General features: G+C 46.6%; 1 protein-coding gene and 1 pseudogene across 1 annotated transcript in view; one reads left to right on the top strand and one right to left on the bottom strand.

The window, feature by feature from the left end:
- Positions 1-25,592, top strand: part of LOC135983199 (uncharacterized) — a 372,285-nt gene that overhangs the window by 340,281 nt on the left and 6,412 nt on the right. The window lies entirely within an intron of this gene.
- The window catches only part of LOC101951192 (cytoplasmic dynein 1 heavy chain 1-like), a 47,619-nt pseudogene continuing 22,526 nt past the window's right edge, over positions 500-25,592 (bottom strand).

Raw genomic sequence — 25,592 nt, 5'->3', positions numbered from 1 at the left:
ATTTGTTCTGATAGTTAACCAAATCCAGTTCATAAGTGTTCCACACTTCTCTTATCTTTAAGAAAAAAAGTCAGGTTATGAATTCCTGATAGTAATTTTAATTCTATTACATTTATTTCAGTCTATAGTGTAGAAATGTAGTTACATGAGCTTGATTCTTTTCTTTTTACAGAGCACATAAACCTGCAGTCCTTGGATTGCTGTCAATCATATTGTGGAAGATTTCATAATTATGTCTTGTGGGTCGGACTTAAAGTTATTGGAACTCATAAAATGAAATTACAGAAGGCAGTTTCCAGTATTCTACTTAGAAGTTTTATAATAGTAACGTACTAGCTATGTATTTTACTTGATTTATCTTTAAGTTACAGTACCTTCAGTAAACTTGCAAAGCTTTTAATAAAACCCCAAACCTATAGGGTTTCATGTTGTGTCAGTTTTTGAGGTAAATTTACTCAGTTATTTAGAACTAAAAATGTATGGTGAAGATCTAAAGCATTTCACTTTCACCATCCTGGGTAGCCAAAATCCAATTTGTTACATAGCTGTCAGCAAATTAATTTACACCTCTAAAACTTCTCCTGCACGAAAGGTCTAGTATATGTAATGATAGGTACTAGCCTGTTTCAAAAACTCTTCCAAAGCCATCTCTCCCTGACCCACAAGAAGTACATCTTTGACAATTGCTTCATTCTTCTGCTGCAAACAAGCAGGGAAGTTTTTCAACTGGTTCAGTAAGCCATCCAAATTTTGTCAAAGCTGTCAATAAAACACAGAAGCCATGAAAGAATTCATCTACCAGCAACATTATGATAAACACAATCACTCTAGTAAACTGGATATTACAACAGTTATCTGTTCTACTTACAGTTTGTCATCTTAACATTTTATTAAACAGTTCTTTAAGAATGGGAAAATCACCCTTAATAATAATAATAATTAATATGATATTGATCATGATTTCCTATGCTGCATATATTTAATTTTGCTAACAATAAATATAGCTGTATACAAGGCAGGCAAACCAAATCCTAGATGTATAAAAACATTCAATTGCCCCCCAAAACCTCATCATTCCAACAGATTCTCCATGCTTTTGTTGATATATTCCACCTCCGCAGGTTATATGGAGCCAACAGTACTGCTTGAAACTTAATTCATGACTGTTGGTACAATACTAGTTTTCTCTATCCCTTAATCATTGGAGTAGCACAACATGAAGTAATTTTACACTAGATCACAGTGGTCACGAAACTGTGACATTCTTCCTTATACATAAGAGGTAGAAGCCTTGTTTCAGGTTTATGTATTCAAGAAGCATCAGCTTGGACAATAGTTTTTCATCAGTGAAGCTGAACAAATGTTTGAGAAAAGTGCTAATTTAGATCAACTTAATTTAAAGAAACAGATATAGCATCAATTCTTGTCCTCTGCAGATGTAGCCTATAATTAAATATATTTAAGGTTGTGCAGTTTCTGCAATCCTGATAATTTTTCAAGTTTTGCTTTGTAAGCCTTACCCTGCTGAAGCTTCAGTTAAGAGGAAAAGTTATTTCTGCTGCTCAGTGCTGCAAGTTAGATGAAGACAGAAGCTGCATTCTCAGTTAATATAATGTATGGAGATATACCTATCTCACAGAATTGGAAGGGATGCTGAAAGGTCATGGAGTCCAGCCCCCTTCCTTCCCTAGCAGGACCAAGTACTGATTTTGCCCCAGATCCTTAAGTGGCCCCCTCAAGGATTGAACTCACAACCCTGGGTTTAGTAGGCCAATGCTCAAACCACTGAGCTATCCCTCCCCTGTTATGAATTCTGTTTTTCATACGTCAAAAAGACCCACGTACATAAGCATCATGCCATATATTCTGGCTCATTTTCAAGTTAGAGCATTTAAAATGTATTTTTACCTCCAATGCGAAGAGTCGAATAGTATAGTTGTATTTATGATTTCTATATACTGAATTAAAAACGTACCTTGCGAGGCTGTACTGAAACCCATGGCTGCTCCTTCATCTGATCAATCTGGTCCCAGACCTTGGAAAGCTCAGTCCAAACTCCTTTGAGGTCTTGTAACTCTTCTAAAGCTACCTACAGTACAAAGGGATACATCAAACTTTGATCAGTTATATAGAAAGGACAGATATTTATTATCATTAAGTTAAATAGAACTTCTTAAACAAATCATTGGGATAGGAACTTGGCCAGGGTACTGGTAATTGGACAGAGACTTGATCCTAGAGCTTGCCTAGCGCATCTCTGGTGGCGCAAAAGGAGTTACCATATGTTGGCTGCTCAGTAGCTTAAGTCAGGGCTTGTCTACATGGCAAGTTACTGCACAGCACGCAAGAGTGAATGCCTACGGTATATCAAACTTGCCTTGCAGTAACGTCTCATGTGGATGCTGCTACAGTGCAGTGAAAGTCCTTGAGTGTGGCTTAGCATAATATGATTTAGAACAGCAATTCTCAAACTGGGGCCTATGGACCCCTGGGGGTCCCTGAGAGTACTCCCCAGGGTCCTCGGGCCCCTCTGATCAACTCAACTTCCCCCCATCCCTCCCAGCACCTGCACGCCAGGGAACAGTGCTATCTCCTGGAGGCTACTGAAGCCAAACTGGCTTCATTGACCCTTCTTCCTAGGAGTCGCTGCCAGAGAGATTTGCTGGTCACTTTCGGGAGCCGCCCAAGGTTAAGAGCCACCCGGATGGAACCCGCACCCTTCAACCCCTCCTGCACCCCAACCTCCTGCCCCAGCACAGAACCTGTACCCGCACCCCCTCCCAGAGCCCACATCCCATATCCCCTCCCACACCCAAACTCCCCCCCCAGAGCCCGCACCCCCTCTTACACCCCAGCCCTCTTCCCCAGCCTGATGAAAGTGAGTGAGGGAGAGCGAGTGACGGAGGGAAGGGGGAATGGAGGGGGCAGTTGTGGGGGCCTGAGGGAAGGGGTGGAGTGGGGGCAGGTCCTGGGGCTGAGCGGGGGGGGCAGGTTGGGGGTCCCGGAAATTTTTTTCATCAAAATGGGGGTCCTCGGGTCGTTGAAGTTTGAGAACCACTGACTTAGAAGCTACTTTTCATGTAGACAAGCCCTTAATCTCATCTCTAGTTAGTTTAATGGCCAGATTTCTACATCATATAAAACTGCCCTCAAGTGTCTGTGGTTGCAGTCTCAGTGGAAAAGCCAAGGGCTGATTGGGTATTGAGACTGAGTTACTCACCCCTAAGGCTGGACCATCCCAGTTAAGGATAGGGCACAGTGATAGGGCAGCATGAAGGGAGAACCATTGACTGCTATGCCTTCTCTATGAATGAATTGAAGGACTTCTGCCTACAAGAAGTCATCTGTCCAGAACCATTTACAAGCACCACATTCATGGATTTTTAAAAAACAGTTTGTACCTGCACACGTTCTTCACTGCCACTGAGTAGTCCTGTATCTGTTAGCTCAAGAGCTTCTTTGGCCTTTGCACATTTCTCACGATCATCTTTCAACCTACCAAATTTCCCTTCGAAAATGGTAAGTGCCTCCTCTGGACGCAAGTTTCCCTCGAAAGAACCACAAGAAGGACAACATGGCACAGATGTTAAGAGTTCGGGTTTAGCACTTAAAATCTGTGCAGAAACTACTTCTGATTAGCATCAGACACCATGCCATCTCTTCTGCTTTAAAGAATTTTCAGTTTCCCTAGCAGACCTTTAACTCTGGGTATATGAGTTACTGATCCCTTGCCTGGGTAAGCATCCAAAGAATCATCTTGGCAGAAGAGATTTTTTAGCAGACGCTAGCTAGTAACATTTACTTTAGGACACAGGCTCAGCAAGATTCTTCCTCTCACCAACTGCTCTATAGAGTGCACACTCCTTATTGCTAGTTAAATTTATAAAAATCAAGTTACAATAGAGGTGTTTCCATTTTAAAATGCAAGTTATGTCAGGGAAAGTGTTGTAGTTTCAAACCAAGAGCAAAGGACAAGGTACACCTTCTGCCAAGTCACTAGGAAACCCTGTAGAGAGGATTCACATTTCTACATCAAAATCTGTAAAGGAAACAATTATGCCCCCCCCCCCCCGCCCAAGTCTATTTCAAGGTTACTAACAACCTGTTTGTTACAGAATGCAAACTTTCTACAGTGAATTCAGCAAAGAAACCCAAAAAAACTCACTGTCACAGGCTTAGTTTCCTCCCAGTCAGTCATAGTCTATGATAACAGGTCCAAATTCCTTCCTGGTTTCTGCATTGTCCCAGTCAGTCAGCAGGTCAGTTGTACGGCTCTCCACTGCTCGATCCTCTTGAACGATCTTCATTTGCAAGTTTGCTACTTGTTGCTGAATGGCAGAATCCTTGTGACGTATTATGTCATTGAAAGCACCCCACTCTCCTTCAATGTTGTCAATGTATAACTAGGAGGAAGGAAACTGGAACCTCTGTTTCTCTAGCAAGCGCTGACCATTGAGGTAAACCTACAGTCCACACAAACATTGTTAGAAGGTAACCTACTTTAATTTCTCTGTTAGCTAGAAGTTCAATTAGAAATTCAGATAGCCAGAAGTTTAAAAGAGAAATCAGCAATAGATCAGCCTAAAGAACCCTCAGAAGTATAAAGTAACTCAGTAAGGCTCACTTTAGAATCTTGCTTTGAAAGTGTTTATCTAGAAGAGTTACTAGAACAGGAAATTAGAGGCAGGGTTTCTCTTGGCAGGTTTAGACTGGTCATGATCAATTGTCCCCTCGCTGTAAAAAAGCTTTTAAGGATTTCCAGAAACAAGATGTTAGTAAGAAAGTGATAACTTACCTCAACTTGTTTCTCACACTGCTTGATTTTACGTTTCAGGGATTGTACATATGTGATGAATGTCACTGCATCTGATGTGCTAGCAGTGTCCCCTGAATGCTGCTCCAACTCTTGACGGGACTGTTAGAGGAAAAAAATCCAGTATTTTAAAGGTGGATGTGGTAAGTTGATTTTGTAATAAGGAATCATTGTTTGGACTATTCTTACCTTAGAAATTTGTGAGTGGAACTCGGTCATGTTCTGACCTAGCATTTGGCCAAATTTACTGAGTACTTCCTTATGCCAAGAGTCATATTTCAGGTTCACCTTAAATTGTACCTACAATCAAGAAAGTTTACTGAGTATTACTATTAGTTATGAAGTCTCATTTTAACCTCTATAAGCCCATTCAGAAGTTTATTTCCACAAAAAGAACAGGAGTACTTGTGGCACCTTAGAGACTAACGTGCCACAAGTACTCCTGTTCTTTTTGCGGATACAGACTAACATGGCTGCTACTCTGAAACCTTTATTTCCACAGGTTACTTTTACAAGATGCATGAAAGTTTCAGGTTCTTACCTTCCCATAGTCTATGATAACAGGTCCAAATTCCTTCCTGGTTTCTGCGTTGTCAAAGGTTCCTCTAGCCTTCCTTATCTGAACTAAGAGGGCTTGCCACTTATTTAAATCTTCTCCAAGACGGTTATATATGTTTTCAGCTTGCATATCCCATAAGCACTGGTACTGCAGCCATACCTATTAATAAGTACGTTAAAAAAATTCCATGTAACAGTGAATTTTCAGAATGTAGATACTTTCCTTATTTATGTAACTGAATTAATGGGGATTATAGTAAACAGGTAACATTGTTGGATTTAGATGAGCTCTTCTATATCTTTCATCAAAGGTAACTCCCATCAAATGCGTTATTCTACAATTTCAAACTGAAAATCAGAACTCATATCCTACCTTAACATACTGTTCAACCTCTGTCAGACTGTCACAATGCCCATAACAGCTGAATAAGGCTCCTCCAGTGTGGCAGGACCATCAGGCATCAGTGTTAAGGCATTCCGATAGAACTTCTCTTCCTCACCCACCTGACAAGACCCACAATTAAATAGAGGGACCTCCTGAATCATCTCATCCTCTGAAGGTAGAAAGCCAGGGCCCAGCAGACATCAAGGGATTGACAGTGCCGTTCCTCCACGGAGGCGTGAGGTTTCAGAAAGAAAGCAGGTAAGTATATGGGTTGGTTGAGATGAAAATGGAATACAACTTTTGGCAGAAACTTGGGGTGCAAGCACAGGGAAACACTACTTGCAGACCATGGAAAAGGCGGAGGCGTCTGTCACCATGACCCTCAGTTCTCCAACCCAGAAGTAATAGCTACCAGGGAAGTGACCTTCATCGAGAGGAGAGACAGGGAGAAGGTGGCCAGAGGTTCAAAGGGAAATTTCATCAACACCGTGAGGAGAAGGTTGAGGTCCCATTGGGGGAGAAATGGATTGAAGGGAAGGATAAGTCCATTCGAGGTCCTTCCAAAACCTGGTAGTCAAGGGTGAGTAAAGAGAGTACCCCTCCACAGGAGGGTGAAAGGCACTGATAGTGATTATGTGCACCTTGATGAAGTTGAGAGTGAGGCCTGACGTCTTCAGGGAGAGAAGATAGTCCAAAAGAAGAGGGATGTCCACATCTTCAGAAGCAAGACCCCTCTGTTGGGTCTATGTGGTGAAACACTTCCACTTGGCCCTACAGGACTGCCTTGTGGACTCTTCTCTGCTATTCAAGAAGATGTCTTGTACTGCTGACCAACTTTCCTGCTCTAGTGAAGATGCCCATCCAAAAAACAAGCTCAGATGTGAAAAGTCTCCGGGAGTGGGATGCTGGGTCCTGCAGCCATGTCGTTTGAGGAGTTCCGGAAAAGCTGGCCGCGGAAGCAGGGAGATACGCTGACATGTGGAGGAGAAGGGAAAGCAGAGCTGGCAAGGCCAGCGTGGCAATCAGAGTGACTGTCATTGTCTCCCATCTGATCTTGTGTAGGACACGTGGCAGAAGCTCTAGGGAGGAAAGGCATAATTGATGGGGTCCGACCAGCAGAGGACTAGGGCATCACCTTGGGAGAGATCACTGAGCCCCCCACTCTCCCAGAGGAATATTGGGTGCATTTGCTGTTGGCGTGGGAGGCAGAGAGGGCCCTGGTCAGAATCCCACAGCAGTTAAAAATGTTGGTGACCACAGTGTTGTGGAGCTCCCATTTGTGATCGGTCATGAATTTCCTGCTGAGAGAATTCGCAATTATGTTCTGAATTCCGGGGAGGTATGCTGCTGACAACGGGATCTTGTGAGCAATGCACCAATCCCAAAGATGAACTGCCTCCATACAAAGCGTAGGTGACCTCATTCCCCCTTGTTTGTTGATTTAGTAAACAGTGATAGTGTTGTCTGACGTGATGAGATCAGGACAGGAATGAATTAATGTGAGAAATACACGACATGCTCTCCGCATCACCCAAAGTTCTAGGATGTTGATGGGCATCCAGAATCCCGAGCAATCCAAGACTCCTGAGTCATGTGCTCGCCCATGTGGGCACCCCATCTGACAAGTAACGCATCTGTGATGATAGTCATGCTTGGAGGATGGAAAGAATGGTATTCTGGTTCAGACCTGACCTGAATCCGTCCACCATTAGAGGGAGAAGAGAAGCTCTTGGGGAACTGTCAGTAGAAAGTCCGTGATGTAGTTCATGGGAAAATAGATCCTCTGGAGCTACAGCTGTAGGCAACAAAAGTGGAGACAAGCTAAGGCAGTAATGTATGTACAAGTCACCATGTGGCCAAGAAGAGAAAGGCAAGCCCTGGCCAGAACAGAAGGACTGGAAATTGCAGTGGAAATCAGCTCTTGTAGGGCCTGGAACCTGTCCTCTGGGAGGTGGGCACATGTTTATATTGCATTGATACAGGCCCCAATGAATTCTAGGGACTGTGTGGGATCCAACTGATTTTCTGATGTTTACACTCACCGCCAGGGAAGAGTGGAGTGTAAGCAGCATGAAGATCAAGGAATGACCCTCCCCTTTGGCTGCTAGCAGGATGATCAAAGCATTAAGGGAATATAAGGACCCCTTGGCAGTGGAGATGGTCCACCGCTCCTGAGAAAACTTTGGTGGAGACTTGTGAAGCAGTGGTGAGTCCAAAAGGTAGAACCTTGAATCTCAGGAAACGTCTGTGGGTAAGATGGATATCCACGTGGAAGTAAGCATCCTGCATATTGAGAGCCGTAAACCACATGCCTCTTTCTAACAAAGGAACGATGGCTGCTAGAGTGACCATATGAAACTTTGGCTTGTGTATGAAGCAGCTGAAATGATGGAGGTCTAAGATTGGTCTCCACATGCCCCACTTGGGGACTAGAAAATCGGTGGAATGGAACCCTGCACCCTGATAGGTCATAGGAACAGGTTCTATCACTACCCTTTGCAGGGGAGAGTCCACTTCTAGTCCGAGTAAGACTTGCACTTGGTTGCTGGTGCGTAGATACCCAGTGATCGCAGAGCAGCTCTGGAGTCTTTGAGGGAGTGGAGGGAATCGTCTGTCTTCTGACTGAAGAGATGAGACCCATCGAAAGGGAGGTCCTCTATGGTGTTCTTGACTTCCCTTGGGAAACCTGATGAATGCAGCCGTGACTCCCTCCACATAACGATCCCCAAAGCCATAGTACACTAAGTAGTGTCTGCCACGTCCACCACAGCCTGGAGTATTGTCCTTCAACTAGTTTTCCCTCATGTAGGATAGCCTGGAAGCAGTTTTCTGGTTCCCAATACTTTAAGTCTCTTGAAATGGCTTCCACTAGACGCAGTGCCCTTTGAATGGGGTACTTTGTATTTCAGATTTTTCTCAGATGGGTGAATATTGCCACAAGTGCCTGTCTTATTTTGTCCAGTTCAGTAGCAGACAACAAGTCATTCAAAGGAAAGTCTTTCATCAGTGGATTGTAGTCATTTACAGTTTCCAGTGCCTGTTTTAGATCTAAAGACAATACAAGAGAGTTAAATTTAATTGACCTCATTGTGTCAATTCCATCTGGCCAGTTGAAAGACAATAGTTTTCACTTCATACATGGTGAAGCTTTTTGATTATGATGTTGAAGTTTAACTAGTGTAACTATATCACAAGAGCTAAACTTCTACAGAAAGTGCTCATAAATCTACAACACATTGCAATTTCTTACCTGTGTCCGTGTCAAAGCTGACAGTAGCATAAAAACATTTGCCATGTTTCAAGATATCTAGCGTCAGGAGGACTTCTGGGCTTTCACGCTTCTCCTGAATGCGGTACAGAGTACATTCCAAGTTCAGCCAGGAACTAATTTCCTTTAAAGCCGTGCCTGACGCAGGATCTCGATCCAGTTTGGTTAGCTTAAAGACATAAATGAAATGTTGAAGAAAGTGACATGCTTTTGTTGTGTAACTGTTTATTAATAGAAGTGCAAACCTACCTAAAACAATTAACTGCCTCCACACAACTTCATAGTTCAACATGCCAAAATGGAAAGATCTAGTCTACACTAGCCCACTACAAGCCATTCACCAACAACTGTAATAGTGGACGTTGCATGCAGTAGCTGTACACAAAAAGTGTAAGTTACAAAATGTTCCTAGGATAAAAGAAGAGCCAAATTAAAGTGTTTTCACAGGTGAGGAAATGTATTTCTTTAGGCTTCTGGAGGTGCAGTGGAGAAGGTGCAAAGCTGTTGTTGCTGACGCCAAGTGGAAGTGACCCCGTACCTACTTGGGGTAGACTGAACTCATTTAGACATAGGAGTTGTGGCTGCTTTAACAAACAAGTGCAGTTGGTACCCTATCTTCATTTGGTTTAAGTCACCATGAGTTATGCAGAAGGGCACTGACCAAAGCCCCAACATAAGCCATGCTCCTTGGGAGCCTGCTGGGTGTACTAAATCAGTCCCAGAGTCCAATGATTGCAGGAGCTGGCAATAAAATGAAAGAAAGAAGCTGTGGCCTCATCCTTTGCCTCAGTGTATCCCCTCAGGAACAGTGAGAATTTGGTCATGAGAAAGTAAAAAGCCAGTATTTCATCCTTATTTAGATTATGGCTGTGTGTGTTGCAGCAAGTGGTATGTATGTATCCTATGAAATCTTAAGGTATAAGTTTGCAATACATTAAGGATAGAGCAGCCAGCTTTGCTTAGGTTTGTCTCAATTATAGCATCCATCCATAAATTATTTCTAGCACTCAAAATTCAAGACTTGACCCAGATATTTCAAATTAACTAAGTGTCACTGTACAGTATTCTGTTCAAAATTTATCTTCACCACAACTTGAAAAAGCCCCACTCCTCCTTGGCAGACAGATATTATGCCCAGAGAAGAGAACCAACTCAGGCAAGGGAGTCAGTGGCTCCTTTGGAGGAAGAGTGGTGCATCATTACTCCTGTAACAGAAGGGGAGGAGATGCGAAACACAGCATGGCACAGACGCTCCTTCTCCTGTGAGAGGGAAGAGTAGAGATGCTGGAAGCCCTACTGCTTTTCCCAGAAAGGAGGGGACGCCACAAGGGGCCTTGCTGGAAAGTCAAGGCCTTACTAAGTACCCCAGAGGAGGTCTACAGAGCGGCTGGGTTGGGCATAAAACTGATTAATTCATGCTTAAGTAGGGTTACCATCTGTCCGTATTTCCCTGGACATGTCTGGCTTTTGTGTCTCTAAATAGCCGTCCGGGAGGAATTGGTAACAAGGTTAAAATGTCTGGGATATTTTTTTCTCCCTCACCTCCCTTCCATGCAGAGTGCAGCTGCTGATTGGGCAGCTTGGCCGATTGAGCTGCTCCCATTGGCCTCCAGCAGCCAGAGCCCTCCCCTGCTCCCCCCTCCCTCTGTCTGCAGCCCTGTGTAACACACAAACCGACCCTCCGGGCAGCGTGTTTTGCAAACAGGTGGAGCCAGAATGTTAAGGGGAGTCCGGGGGGGGGGGGGCAGTCAGGGAGCGGGGGAGTGTTGGATGGGTCCCCGGCCTCCACCTGCCACCCCCTCTCCGCGCGTCCCCCCCGTGTACCTCCCCTTCCCTGCCTCTCCCTTGCCTGCTTGTACTGCCAGAGCCAGCAGCAACTGCTGTCTGCTGCCCCCGGGTCCTAGCATCCCCCATCCACTAATGGGAAGACAGGCTGCCCTTACCCTGTCCTTCCACCCTAGCCCCGAGCCTCTCCAACGCCCCAAACCCCTCATCCTCAGCCCCAACCCTCATCCCCCCGCACCCTAATCCTCTGCCCCAGCCCTGAGCCCCCTCCTGCATCATGAACCCCTCATCCTCAGACCCACAGCCCTCACCCCTGCATCCCCTCCTATCCCCAAACTCCCTCCCAAACCCCTTCCCCCCTTCCCACATACCCCCTTCTGCCCTCAAACTCCCTCCCAAAGCCTGCACCCCTCCCTTTGCACCGCCTCCCACCCCCAAACTCCATCCCAGAGCCTGCACCCCTCACCCCGTCCTGCACACCCACCCCCTGCCCCAGCCCGGAGCCTGTACCCAGCACCCAAACTCTATCCCAGAACCTGCACCCCTCCTGTACCCTAATCCCCAGCCCAGGACCTGCACCCCAAACCTCCTCCCCCCACCCAACGCCCCTCCCAGACCCTTAGGCAGGTTGGGGGGATGGGTTCTGGGCACCACCAAAATTTCTACAATCCTGCCACCCATGCGAGTGGCCAAGGGTCGGGGCAGTCAGGGGACAGGTAGGGTCCGGGGGGGGCAGTTAGGGTGGGGGGTTCTCAGCAGGGGGAAGTCAGGGAACAAGAAGCACGGGGGGTTGGGGTTCTGAGGGGGGCAGTCAGGGGGTGGGAAGTGGGAGGGAGTGGATGGGGGCAGGGCTAGGGTGGGGCTTCTCCCCCTCCCTCCAGTGTCCTCTTTTTTTGATTGTGTAAATATGGTAACCCTATGCTTAAGTACATTTATTAGGGATGTCAGTTCAGGGCATCTGCATCTGTACTTCCCCCTCACTGGGCCAGCAAGGGCACTTACTCCCAAGCATTAGGTCCCCTGCTGTTGCCTCTCTTGTTTGTAGATCCACATCTCTCCCCCTTTTAACTCAGGTAGTCCCAGGCTGCCTAGTTCCCTGCCTTCACTGTTTATTTCCCAGCACAGACAGGTTGCCAAGGATACCTGCTTGCTTTCTCTTCACAGACTGATAACAGAGTGATAATCAACACATAGTACCACACAGATCTAAGCAATCCAATTTCATTCTTAAAGTAAAAATCCCTAGAGAGAAACCATTTAAAAATAAAGTGCAAAAAAGCTTAACCTAAACCCTAACATGGACTCTGTCAGACGCAGTCCTTCAACTCCCGCACAACCTAGGGGAATCCTTCTGGTTATCAGCTCATCACAGCTTCAGCTCAGAACCAGCACACAGCCTCTTGGGGACTCAGTAAGCAAGTCCTTCCAAGCCTTCCCTAAGGATTGAGGCCCTCCATGGACCCGAGGTCCAGTCCACTAGCTGGATCAGGAAGTCGTCCTGAATCAGTTTGAACTCATGCTATTCATCCAAAGGTCTTCTCTTTGCTAGTCTCTCAAGAATCCGGTTTGAACTATATCTGGGAACAGGGATGTGGCTTCAAAGGGTTGATAACCAGAAGAATTACACTACATTACCCCTCCCCTCCTAGAGGAAACCCCCTTCATCTGAAAACTTCACATTGTTTCAGAAGGGTCTTAAACTACTTCAATAAGGTTTAACTTAATTCAATGAAGTTCATTCAGGATACTGTTCATCTTTCACAATGGGTTCAGAACTTTACTTGGAGCAGAGTTAAGTTACTGCAAGAGTAACACAATGGCAATGCAAAGTAAGCTGCCACCCTCACCAAAGCAAAGCATGGGAGCCACTGTGGGGCAGAACTTTTATACATACTAGTAACAACAAACATTTTCCCAGATCTGCTCTACTCAGTGCCAGCCTTTTGCACCAGTCCCTTTAAAGGTTTTTTTAAATTTCAGTCATTTTTTACTACCTGAATGGAAAGACGCAAAATTAGCCAGCATTTTATTTGTAACAATTTTCTTGAAGGCAAAGAACGTGAGCCAGGCTCTTAGCTGTACACTGGTGTAGCTTCACTACGAGTAAGCACTCTCAGTTGGGAGGACACTGGTTTGTCAGCATCGATCACTGGTGTACGCTTAATGAACGCCAAACTGTGGAGCAAAGAAAAAAGTTAGTTAACTATAAGACATTTAATTCCAGAATACAGTAAATTACAGTAGCTCTAGTATAACACAAAATTAGGTGGTGTATATCAGACGTTACATGCTAACATGCTTTACTGGGTACACTTTTGAAAGTGTGAGAGCAAAACTTGTGCTAATGCTTTAAAACTATTACTAGTAGCTGAATGTATTAGGTTTTTATATTCATCCATTTTAGACTGACAGAAAACTAAAAGCAATCAAGTCTATAATCATTGTAATTGAAAGCACACCATTTTCTGGTATAAGACTGCTTCTTAAATATTTTACCGTCACAGAGACAAATGCCTGCTAGGGCTAGACAATGAGAAGAGACAAATATGCAAGCATATTTGAGAGCGCGCGAGCGAGCGAGAGCGCACTGTTGTGAAGCTAGATGTTTGTAGAGCACTTTGACCATCAAAAGCACTATATAAGCACTACATATTACTATATGTGTGTTGGCCTAAGGATTATAGGACTAGCTTTTCCTAGTCCTAAAACATTCATATCAGATTTCAGTAAGACTGCACTCACCGGTTTGACTTTAGCCCATAATGAATGTCAGTATTAATGCTATAGGATATGATTTCTTTTTCCTCTTCTCCTTCATCACCCACATCCTCTGCAAACAGAATTTAATATATTAAAAACCTCTAACATACACTTAAAAGCCTATTAACCCATCCCTCTCCACCACATCTACCTCACACCTACTCGTGCAGGAGCTCATTTGTACCCATCTCTCATCTAGGTTTGAAACTTTACTCAAAGTGCTGCATGCCATACAGCTCAAGTTATATTTTTAGGGGGTTGAGATACTATCTATAAACTGGTGAAGCCTTGTTACTTAGCTTGAGAATTGTACAATCAGTCTTTGATTTTTATTCAGCATTTCCAAGGCAACTAAATTAAAATCATACCCAGAATGATTTCATTTGTTGTCAGCAGAGTTGGATAGAACATACCAAAATATCTTTTCATTTGTACTAAACTATGACTTAGAACCCAGAAACGCATGACTCCTCAAGACACAGGTTTTTATGCCTTTATTACAAGAGATTAGTTACTTCAGGACCACTACTGCTCCCCTTTTTTCTAGGCTGCCTCCTGTATGAATTGCTGTAGTGAAAGCAAATTACAAGCCAACTCCTTACATGCTGATTTCAAGAGAGAGATTTGCAGAATTTCCCCACAATACAAAGCCTGAGTTATGGCTTGTTAAAACTAGACAAAGTTTTGTTATCGCTGTATGCTTAAAGACCTGCAAGAACGTGCCACAAGATTGTCAGTTTAATTCCTTTTCATAACTTGCCTTGATATTTTTCAAAGACTTCAAATTATATTAAGGAAAAGAGGAGATTAAAAGTACAAAGTGTAAGAGAAAATGACTCTTTCCCTAACTTAGCTAGTGAGTCACAAGGTGATGTAATCACGGTGCATGCTTAGGATGACCAGACAGCAAATGTGAAAAATTGGGACGAGGGTGGGGGTTAATAGGAGCCTCTATAAGAAAAAGACCCAAAAATCGGGACTGTCGCTATAAAATTGGGAGATCTGGTCACTCTATGAATGCTGGCACTTCTGCAGTGAAACCACTGCAATGCAGCACAAAGCTATCGCCATCTGAGGAATACACGCCCAAGTGAGAAAAAGTACAGGAGCATTACTCTCCTGTTCTCCCAATGCCTCCAAAAGCTAAACTACCAGAGTTTTATTTTGTATTGCTGTAGCACCTAAAACCCATGGACTAGTAACCCATTGTGGTAGGTGCTCTTGAGGTCCAGATGAAACCAACCACTTAACAACATACAATTTATGTTTGAGAAGATTAACTGGTGACAGGGCTGGCTCGAGGGTTTTGGCCGCCCGAAGCAGCCAGACAAAAAACAGGTCCTCTCCCCACTCCATCCATTTCCGCACCCTCCCCTGAGCCTGCTGTGCCCTCACTCCTCCCACTCCCCCTCTGAGCCTCCTGCACATCACGAAACAGCTGATCCGGAGGTGCAAGGAGGGAGGGGGAGGCGCTAATCAGCGGGGCTGCCAGTGGGTGGGAGGCGCTGGGAGCGGGCTGTGGGAGGGGGCTGCTGACGTATTACTGTGGCTCTTTGGCAATGTGCATTGGTAAAATTCTCAGGCTCAGGTTGGCCACCCCTGCTCTGTACAAAAAAAGCATCTGAGGGTATGTCTACACTACAATTAAAAATCACCCAAACCTCTGTGTCTGAGTGAAGGGGCTGTTTAATTGCAGTGCAGACAGGCTTGGGCAGACTGAGCTCTGGGCCCTCCCACCTCGCAGGCTGGAGCCCGAATGTCTACGTAGCTCTTTAGCCACAGTCAGCTGGCACAGGCCAGGTGCAGGTGTCTAATTACAGTATAGACATACTCTGAGGGAACAACAGTCCTTTACAGACCCCAAAAGATCAAACCTATTCATGATTCAGACACTCCATATATTTCAGAGACATGCTATCCCAATTAACAAAAATTTTCATTTTTCGTGTTTACAATTTTTAGGTCTTCACTGTGGTGCTTAAAAGGGCTGGCCAGTTGATACTGTCTACACTTAGCATGAAGTAGAACTTCTAGCATTGCTTCAGCTGAACATTAGCAACAGTGGGAAATGGAGAGAGAGTTTCCCTACTGCAGGCAAGGCTGGGTCCAATAATTACATACAGCAAGAATGTCATAAGCAATCTTTTGGAACGGTTTACAGTTATACAACTGTTGGAATCATTTGCTGTTTTTACTGTGTTAAATAAAACCCCGGAAGTTAAAGTGAGCTATTTTGCCCATTCAAGATTTTGTGGTGCTGAATTTAACATCCAATTAACTTACTACTGCTAGAAGTATCATGAAACGGCAATTTGTTTTACCAGGGTTTGTAGAATCAGCCTCTTGGCATTTGGCCCAAGGCACATTTGTTGGGTGAAGTTTAGGTAGAGAAATGTCCTCAAAAAGATCTATCCTGTCAGGAGTGAGGAAGAGTATCCAACACAGAAAGGAATGAGTAATACCAAAATGTTTGCAAACTGCTCTCAGAGCACTTTCTCTTAGATGTAACATGATGTGTACAGAAAAAATAGTCTGTGCCTGCAATATTTGAACATGCTGGGGTAGACTGGGGACCAAGTACTCTAGGAGTACATCTACACTGCAATAAAATAACTCACTGAACAGCTGCGGCTGGTGCCCATCAGCTGATTCAGACTTGTGGGGCTTGGGCTGAGGGGGCTAAAAATTGCAGTGTAGACATCAGAGCACAGGCCTTGTGAGGGGCGTGGGTCCCAGAGTCTGGTCTCCTACCTGAGAAGAACATTTACACTGCTATTTTTAGTCCAGCAGCCCAAGCCAAATGACTTGGGCTCTGAGACTGTGCTGCAGATTGCATTACATTGTAGACATACTCTGTGTGTCTCATAAATGGGGCAACAAGAGTTAAACACAAAGAGCACAATTGGCTTATTTCTTCAAGGACTTTGACTTCCCACTATCACCCCACTTCTCCATCCAAACTATAGCAAAAAAGCTTTGATCGGGGGCTAGACATACCAGACCACCTAATTAACTGTCAAGGATTTGTTATCTGTTATCACATCCCCATATCTGAAATGAATATAGTTTCTACTCCTCCCTACGAGGAATTCACCCATAAAAAAGTTACTAGATACTATACAAAGGTGGGGGAGAAACAGTGTAAATACCTAACATAGAAAAGTGCACAAGCCAGGTTTTGAAACATTTATTCCATTTTAACTGAATGTCACTGGTGTTAATACAGCTCAGTTGCTAAGCGTTCTTGCCTCTAGGCCATAACATCACACATCCAAGTCCTTCAACAGCACTGGCTCATACCCACTGTTTATACTGCACTGCAGTACTTTGCAACACTGTGTCCTTCAGATGAAATTATAGGGAGATTCCTTCTGCCTGCATCTGTGAACTAGCCACATAGAAACTAAAGAAGAACAGGAGTACTTGTGGCACCTTAGAGACTAACAAATTTATTAGAGCATAAGCTTTCGTGGACTACAGCCCACTTCTTCGGATGCATAGTGGGCTGTAGTCCACGAAAGGTTATGCTCTAATAAATTTGTTAGTCTCTAAGGTGCCACAAATACTCCTGTTCTTCTTTTTGCGGATACAGACTAACACGGCTGCTACTCTGAAACCTGTCATAGAAACTAATGATCCTTTGATACTTCTCAAATTGACCAAGAAAAAATCCTAACATCATGTCCTTATCATTTCAAGTCAGATACCAACAGGGAAGTCTATGTGAAGGCACAATGGCTGTTGTATTTACCTACGTAAGACCTTTGAGCCAGCATCTACATATTACTTTATAAAGAGCTTTGAGGGGGACATGAGGCCCAACACAGCAATAAAGTCAGATGCTGTTTGTTGTGAAGGAGGTCCAAGTTCAAGGCTTCCAAGCACTCCAGTGCTGCAAAGCCAAGATAGAAACGTGACAAAACAATAAATGCATAGCGCAGGGGTGACCAACCTGTTGCTCCAGAGCCACATGCGGCTCCTCAGAAGTTAATATGCGGCTCCTTGTATAGGCACCAACTCCAGGGCTGGAGCTACAGGTGCCAACTTTCTAATGTGCCAGGGGGTGCTCACTGCTTAACCCCTGGCTCTGCCACAGGCCCTGCCCCCACTCCACCCCTTCTTACCCCATTCCCCTGCACCTGCCATGCCCTTGCTCCTCCCTCTCCCCCCAGAGCCTCCTGCACACCATGAAACAGCTGATTGGGAGGGAGGGGGAAGCGCTGACCGGCGGGGCTGTTGGTGGGCAGGAGACACTGGGAATGGGGGCGGGGGCTGACGGGGGGCTGCTGACGTATTACTGTGGTCTTTGACACTGTACATTGGTAAATTCTGGCTCCTTCTCAGGTTGGCCACCCCGGCATAGCTCATGGGAATGTTTTATCACCTTGATTTTGATTTCAGCCACAGTTCATATAAGGCAGTGTCCATAAATCTCCTTTTTCAAAGACCATTGTTGATTTCTTGATCTCGGTAATTTAAAACTGAAGTACCAGTTTCTGGCTATTTTTTCCCACAGCACAGACATGTTAGTAGCCCTCTGTATAGGTTTTGGGTTAGCTTTCAGGGCCAAGGCTATGGTACATTCCCTGCCTGTGGGAATGGACAGGGGTGTTGCTGGGTGGGTTACAGCATCTCTTCTCTCTATTCCAATACAGGAGGTTACAGGGGGAGCCAGTTCCACCCCTTGGGGGGAATCAGTTAGGGAATTGTTGATGGAGTTGTCTCCCCTCTTCCTCTTGCAATAGGGTGTTACAGGGTACACCACACTGTGCATGTGGAGTCAGTATCTCTCCTGGGGAATGGGGTGGGGATACAGGGGGATCACAGACCCACCCCCACTGCGTGTATGTGTATATGGGGGGAGTCACAGGCCCGATCCTCACTCTGTGTGTGGGAGCACCCCCACGACCCCAGCCCACACCCCCAGCCCCCTGCCTCCCCCCACACAGCCCCGGCTCCCTGCCCTGACTCCTGCACCCCCCACATCCCCACCCCGAGCACCAAATGGGAGCTCCTGCACCACCACCCACATTCCCACCTGCACCCCTTGCACCAAACAGGAGCTGCCCCAGGTAAGCGCTCTTCACCCTAACCTCCTGTCCCAACCCTGAGCCCCCTCCTGCACCCTAGCTCCTGGCCAGACCCTGCACCCCAATTTTTTTTTACATTTTTTTATAAAGCACTCTTTTCCAAAGCACTTTACAGTAGTTAGCTAACAGTACAAACAATATTTGGAAAGATCATTAAGTGGTCCGCCGAGACCCTCAGCGATTTTCAAGTGGTCTGTGGAAAAATAAGTTAGACTACAAGAACAATCAAGGTACCTCACTTTATTTTCATTTACTTGCTATTACTTATAGGAGGATGAAGAAAAAAAGACATGAAAAATGGGGGCGGGGGGGAGATAAGAGAAAATGTTCTTTTTCTTGGCTGAGTCCCACGGAGGGGCCCCAAAAATGAAGCTGAGCACAGAGCCCCATTAACTCTAAATCTGCCACTGGGGCTGACCCCTCCCCCGCAGCTCCCCATGACGCAGCCATTGGCTGACCCCTCACTCCCCAAGCTCCAAATGCTGCTGCCAGGATAGGGGCTGACCCCTCCTTTGCCCCAGCTCCCCGCACCACTGCCAGGAGCTGGGGCTGACACCCTCCCCACACCGCTGCCACGGGCTAGGGCTGGCCCCTAACCCCCCCCCCCCAGCTCCATTCTGGCTGGGGCTGACCTCCCAAGCCCTGCTGCCTGACACCTTGCTTTGGCACCCCCCCAAACACTCGTTCCTCCATGCCCTGCTGGGGGGGGGGGGGCACACCGGACTTTTTTGGTAAACTGGGTATTTGTTCATTTGCTCTTGCCAACTGATCAATTGGCAAGAGCAAATGGGATAAATGTCCGTTTTTGTCAAAAAAGTCAGGATGGCCGAGACAGAGCTTAAAAGGGGAACTGTCCAAGCCAAACGGGGACATATGGTCACCCTACCTCCAGGCAAGTGGGTCCTGAGGGAGTCCGGCCAGGGCTGGTGCAGACCCTGGCTTGGCTAATTGCGCCACCCCCTTGAGAGGCCGAAGTGATTTCCCGCCCTGGCACTGGACCGGCCCCGGCCACGCTGCTAGCTCAGCCTGGCGGACGCAGTCACCTTCCAGCAGGGCTGGTGAGTGTGGCCAGGAGGCAGGGTATGAGGGAGTGGGTCTCTGGAGGTGTGTGCGGGGCTGCTGGGCAGTGGGGGAGTCTTTGGGGGGGGCAGTGGGAGAGGTCTGTGTGTTGGGATGCTGGGCAGTGGGGAATATGAGTGGGGTGCTGAGTAGTTGTGGTGGTGGGCTGTGGGGAAGTGCATTGGGCAGTAGTGGTGTGGCTGTGTGTGAGGGGGTGCGGGGTAGGGGTGGTGATGTGCAGACCGCTGTGCATTTGTGGTGGACGGTCTGTGCGTGGTGGGGGGGCTGCTGGGCATCGCAGTTCTGGGAGACGCTGGGCTTAGGGAGTCGGGGGCTCTGTGGCATGGCATGGGCCCACTCCCGAGGGAAGGGGCACGCTGGCAGCACAGGGCTGGGCAGGCCACTGTGGGTCTGGCAACTGCCGGTTTGTGTAAAGTGCCCTTGCACTGGGCTGGGTGGAGCAGGGCTGGCCCCACCATGCCATGTTCCATTGCTCCTGGCTGGCCCCTTGCTCTGGGGACTGACCTCCCCACGCCATGCTCTCTTGCTCCCATGGGGGCCCACAAATCTGTTTGGCGCCGGGCCTGCAAAAGGTTAATCTGGCCCTGCCTCCTCCCCCCACCCGGCTCTCCCTGCCACAGCGGCTCGGCGCCCGGCCTGGCTCTCACCCTGGAGCGTGGAGCGCTCCACCAACACGGTGTGCACCTGTGGATCAGAGAGGAACTTGTGCATCTGCTCCAGGGCCCCCTTCTCCTCCAGCGCCGCCTCCAGCACGACCGTCCTCCAGCTTGCACAGGTGCTTCTGCAGCACTCAGACATCGATCACATTCTGCACCGCCGAGCCCGGCAACTGCAGGATGCCCTCCTCGACATCCCGAGACAGCCGGACACAGCCCAGAGCCTGCACCTGTTGCAGAGCCACCAACTATACTACTGAGCCAGCTGCACCCACCACACCGCCCTGTAACCACCCCGCTCCCCCGCTGCGTGAAACTGTGGATATGATCTTCACAGCACGGCAGCTGCAAGAAAAGTGTCAGGGTCAAAACCTATCACTGCACATGGCTCTTATTAATCTAACTAAAGCCTTTGATTCAGTGAATTGCTGTGCCCTCTGGACTGTACTTTCTAAGATTGATGTATTTATCAGGATGTCCTAAAATTGATTCATGATAACATGAAAGCGACTGTTCTGAGCAGCGCTGGCTCCCAGAGATAATCTTTCAAAGTACAAACAGCAGTCAAACAGGACTGTGTCATCACTCCAACCATGTTTGAGGTTTTTATTGCCATCATTCTTTACCTAATTGCTGGGAAGTTTATAGCTGGCATTGAAATAATTTACAGAATGGTTGGAAAACTGTTCAGGCTTAGCAGGCTGAAAGCCAAGAGTAAGATCTCCACAACATCTATTGTGGAACTTCAGTATGCTGATGACAACACAGTCTTTGCCCATTCTGAGAAAGATCTTCAAACTATCTTGAATTTGTTTGCTGATGCTTACGCATGTCCTGGTTTCGCTCTTAATATCAAGAAGACTAAAGTGCTCTATCAGCCCTCTCCAAATGAGGTATTACATGCCCCATCTATCAAAATCAATGGAGTGGCACTGGAGAATGTCGATCATTTCCTCTACCTTGGAAGTCATCTTTCATCCAAGGCAGATATTGATGCAGAAATTCAACATCGCCTGAGCTGTGCCAGTGTAGCTTTTTCTTGTTTACGGCACAGGGTTTTTGAAGATCATGACATTCGAACAGACACCAAGCTTCTTGTTTATTAAGCCGTTATTCTCCCAACACTGTTGTATAGGTCCGAAACTTGGACAACCTATAGACACCACTTGAAAGTGCTTGAGAGACTCCATCAATGCTGCCTTCGTAAGATTCTGAAGATCAAATGGGAAGACAGGCGCACCAATATTAGTGTTCCGGAAGAGGCAGAGACCACCAGTATCGAGGCAATGATCATCCGTCAGCAATTCCGCTGGACTGGCACATTGTCCGGATGCCAGACCATCACCTCCCAAAACAGGTCCTGTTCTCTCAGCTAAAAGAAGGGTACTGTAACGTGGGTGGACAACTTGCTGAAGGACAACCTAAAAAAGTGTAATATTGACATTGACACTTGGGAGACACTTGCCCAGGATCGCGTAAAATGGAGTGAAGTCCTACGTGATGGTCCCCTGCATTTTGAACTTGCTCGCCAACAAGCCGAAGAGGACAAGAGGCGCAGGAGGAAGGAGAGACTGGTTTCCAGTCATGGCCAACAGCCTCCTGCTGAGCCTGAAAACATCTGCCCTCATTGTAATAGAACTTGTGGTTCAAGGATTGGCCTTATTAGCCATCTGAGGACCATAATTCCCATGGAAGATGATCATACTCGGTAACGAATGATCGCCCATCACTAACCTGTCTGACTCCTCCATGTTTGAGCTGGTCTGGGCTTGTGTATGTTACATCTGTTTGCAATGAATTCAGATAATTGTGATGCATTACTTTATCTTATTGTGCCTCATTGTGCACTTACTGTACTTTTACTGCAGTACAGACCCATTTTACAATTTTGTAAGAAGTGCCATGCTGATGAAAGGCAGATGTCTAAAGATTCCTAATACCTGATCAGCTCAAGAAATAATGGTATTCAGCACTACACCAGGGGACTGAGAGGAGCAAGCCAGTGCCAGCCTTGCTATGTGAACCAGTAGACAAGTCTCTTTTAGCTCCAGTCCCTCTGTGAGGAGCCCCATGATGGAGCATTCACACATGCTATCTGTAGGTTGATGGCGAAACAGTTAACCTTCTTAGCAGAAGGACCACAGCTGCACATGGTCAGTGCAGGGTAGCAGCTGTGAAAAGTTAATTTTCCAGCGTACACAATATACATGATCTGGCCTGAGAGGAAAGGGGGAAAGGAGCTTTAGAAGTTGCTGCTGGTGTCATTGAAGTAGTCTGGATTTTATGTGTGGGACTGTGGCTAAAGAAAGTCTGGTAATGCTTAGGCCTAACTTGGAGACAGGAACATGTTTTCTTTACAATAAAGTACATCTCCCAGCTCTTTGAATTCTCACCAGCTAGATGAATCCTTCCTTGACCACTTCTTCTTGGCCTCCATAGACCCTCAAACCTGGTGTTCCCCCTCCAATGGTTGAAGAGCTGTGTAAGGAATACTAACATTTTAACATCATGCTGCACCTTCAGAATTCTTCTTCATGGTTTTTTTTTTTTTTTTTTTTTTGGTGTGTGTGTGTGTGTGTGGCGGGGGGGGGGGGGGGGGGGAGTGGAAACAAGCTGTCTTTGAGCCACTGCCTCCCAAACATATAGTGAGTTGGAAGCCTTGTTCACCTAATCTCCAGGTACTAATTAAGCCAAAACATGCTCCTTCAGTAAAACTGAATGACTTTAATTGGCTCAGCAAAACAAACAAGGCAATAACAACAAACCAAGGTCTCAAGTAAGCACAGTGTGACATTACAAGTTGCCCTTCAAATCCACTCTGAAAGGCTTAAATCAGGACCAGGGTCCCACTGCCTTGATGCTGTATAGACATGGAGGGAGACATGGTCCTTCCTGAAGAACGTACAGTCTAGAGTCAGCCTCAGCTGCAACTCCGCTAACTCCTACCTCTCAAGGCTTGAACTCTGCCCTCCAGCCAGTTCTAGAGCTGCAACTTGGTGCAACAGCACAGATAAAGTTAGTTTCCTACAGCTGCATATCTTGTCTTCCCCACTGCTTGCCTTTCACAGTAGGCAGACTAACACAACACAAATAGCCTGTATGGTTAATGTGCCAGATAATGTTCCATCAAACCAAGGGATACTCTATAGCTGAGGCACAGCTGTGCCATATTTCCAGTTGCCGTGATTGTTTAAGCAGCGTGTAATGATCCATGTGTGTGGTGTTCAAACAGAAAGGTGCAATGGAACGTGTAGTTCCAAACTGGACCACTGGGAGAGCTGTTCCTTGCAGTTCCCATCTGTCAGACCACGCTGGGAAATGTGGGGAGGTGACTGGTTTCTTCAGTATGACTGGGGGACTTTACTGGGTAAGCTGATGGAAAGGCAGAGAGTACCAGACCCAAAGGGGTTCAGAGCCAGTCACAGTTGACAGAGCTCTGTATGGAGAGGACAGTCTTTCCCAAGGAAGATAAGGAATCACCGGGGGTGACAGTAAGTGATTGTTTCAATCTTATTACTGCCCTAATTTTTGGTGCAGCTGTGCAGAGTGTTTCTGTGCCTGTACATCCCTTCTAGCCCTTCTTTCTGCTTCGTAGGCAAAACAAAATCCTGTTCTGCACTGCTTCTGCCAGGACTCAACCACACTTTTTTATTTCAGTTTTGACCTCTCTACACTTGCAGTTAGGACTTTTTAAAGCACCAGTTCACACGGACCAGTTGCTGACAACTGTTTTCACAATAGATTAGCTACCTACTGTAGACAGATCTTGTGAGAGTCAAATAAACATTTTCTCACAGAGCTGCATGACTGAAAGAAGAATAGTTGTAATTACAAACGTATTGAAATCAGCTGTAGGTCAAAGCACTTACCATGGCATGCTTTAGCGCCCATATCCCAGCCTTGAGCCAAATTTAGGTATGTAAGTAAGTCCTGTACAGGCTGCTCGCTACCTGCTCCGTCCTTGTTATTGCTTTTACCATCCCACTCATCTCTACGCTCTTGTGAAAGTCGTCAGAGAATCTAGAGGTGCAGAAGAACCATCAATCCAACCCCTAACTACTGGAGAAGGGGAAAGAGAAAGCGGAGACAGAAAAGAAAGGTATAGGGGAAAGAAGAGAGATAGAGGTAGTGAGAAGAGAGGAAGGTAGCGGGAGGTCAGTTGGTAAAGGGAATTGGAAGGTGGAGGGGGAGCTGGGTAGAAGGAAGAAAAGAAGAAAGGAGTACAAGGAATTAGAAAAGCGGCATGGTGTACATAGCTGTGGTATTCTTTTTCTGTGAGCTTCCCCTTTAAATTCCTAGTGATTTGCTGTCAGCAGCAGCCATTTTCAAAAGCAGAGTCAGCTGATGGGTACAGAGGGTGGGATCCAGGAAAGTACTGAAGCACCCCTGTCCCATTTGGGGTTCACTGTGATCTACAGAACTCCTGCCCAACCCTGTAGGTGCCTAAATTTTCCAGAGTAAAAGTTCCCCAGATGCCTGTGTTTCTGCCTCTGGGCATGTGCACTGCTGCCTCCTGCTAGGTGACCGGATCCCTGTCTCGCACCTAAGCCCCCGAGTGATCCATGAACCAGGGGAAGATGGCATAGGTGCCCACTCCAAGGGTGCTCCGGGGCTGCAGCACCCATGGGGGGAAAAGGGTGGGTGTTGAGCACCCACTGGCAGCTCCCTATCAGTTCCCCCCTCCCCCCAGCATCTCTTGCCTGCTGGCGGGTCCTGCCGATCAGTGCCTCCTCCTCTTTCCCAGTGCCTCCCATCTGCCATGATCAGCTGTTTCATGGCATGCAGGAGGTGCTGGGGGGGAGGGGAAATAGTAAGGGCATGGCACGCTCAGGCAGAGGGTGGGAAGAGGTGGGGACGTGAAGAGGCAGGGTGGGGTGGGGGCCTTGGCGGAAGGGGTTGAGCATCCCCTGGCACATTGGAAAGTCAGTGCCTGTGGCAGATGGGCATTCATGTGTGGAGCCTGATCTGATAGGTGTGCTCAGTGCCCATTCAAAATCCAGAGGTGAAGGCGCTACCCTTCACTTTATAATGTGTAGCCCAGTGGCTCTGTGGATCACAGTGTTGTTCCTGCGATTTTCTGGACACCTGAAAGTTGGGTGTCATGATGTTCAGTGTTGCAATGTCTAAGTCCCTTTGTGGATCCCATCCAGAGTGAGACACACAGTGAAGAAACTACTCTAAGGCAAGTTTCCTATCT

This window comes from Chrysemys picta, chromosome 4 (genome assembly GCF_011386835.1).
Source record: "Chrysemys picta bellii isolate R12L10 chromosome 4, ASM1138683v2, whole genome shotgun sequence".
Taxonomy (NCBI): Eukaryota; Metazoa; Chordata; order Testudines; family Emydidae; genus Chrysemys; species Chrysemys picta.
The sequence above is the reverse complement of the archived record's forward strand: the minus strand, read 5'-3'. Positions and strand labels throughout refer to the sequence as shown.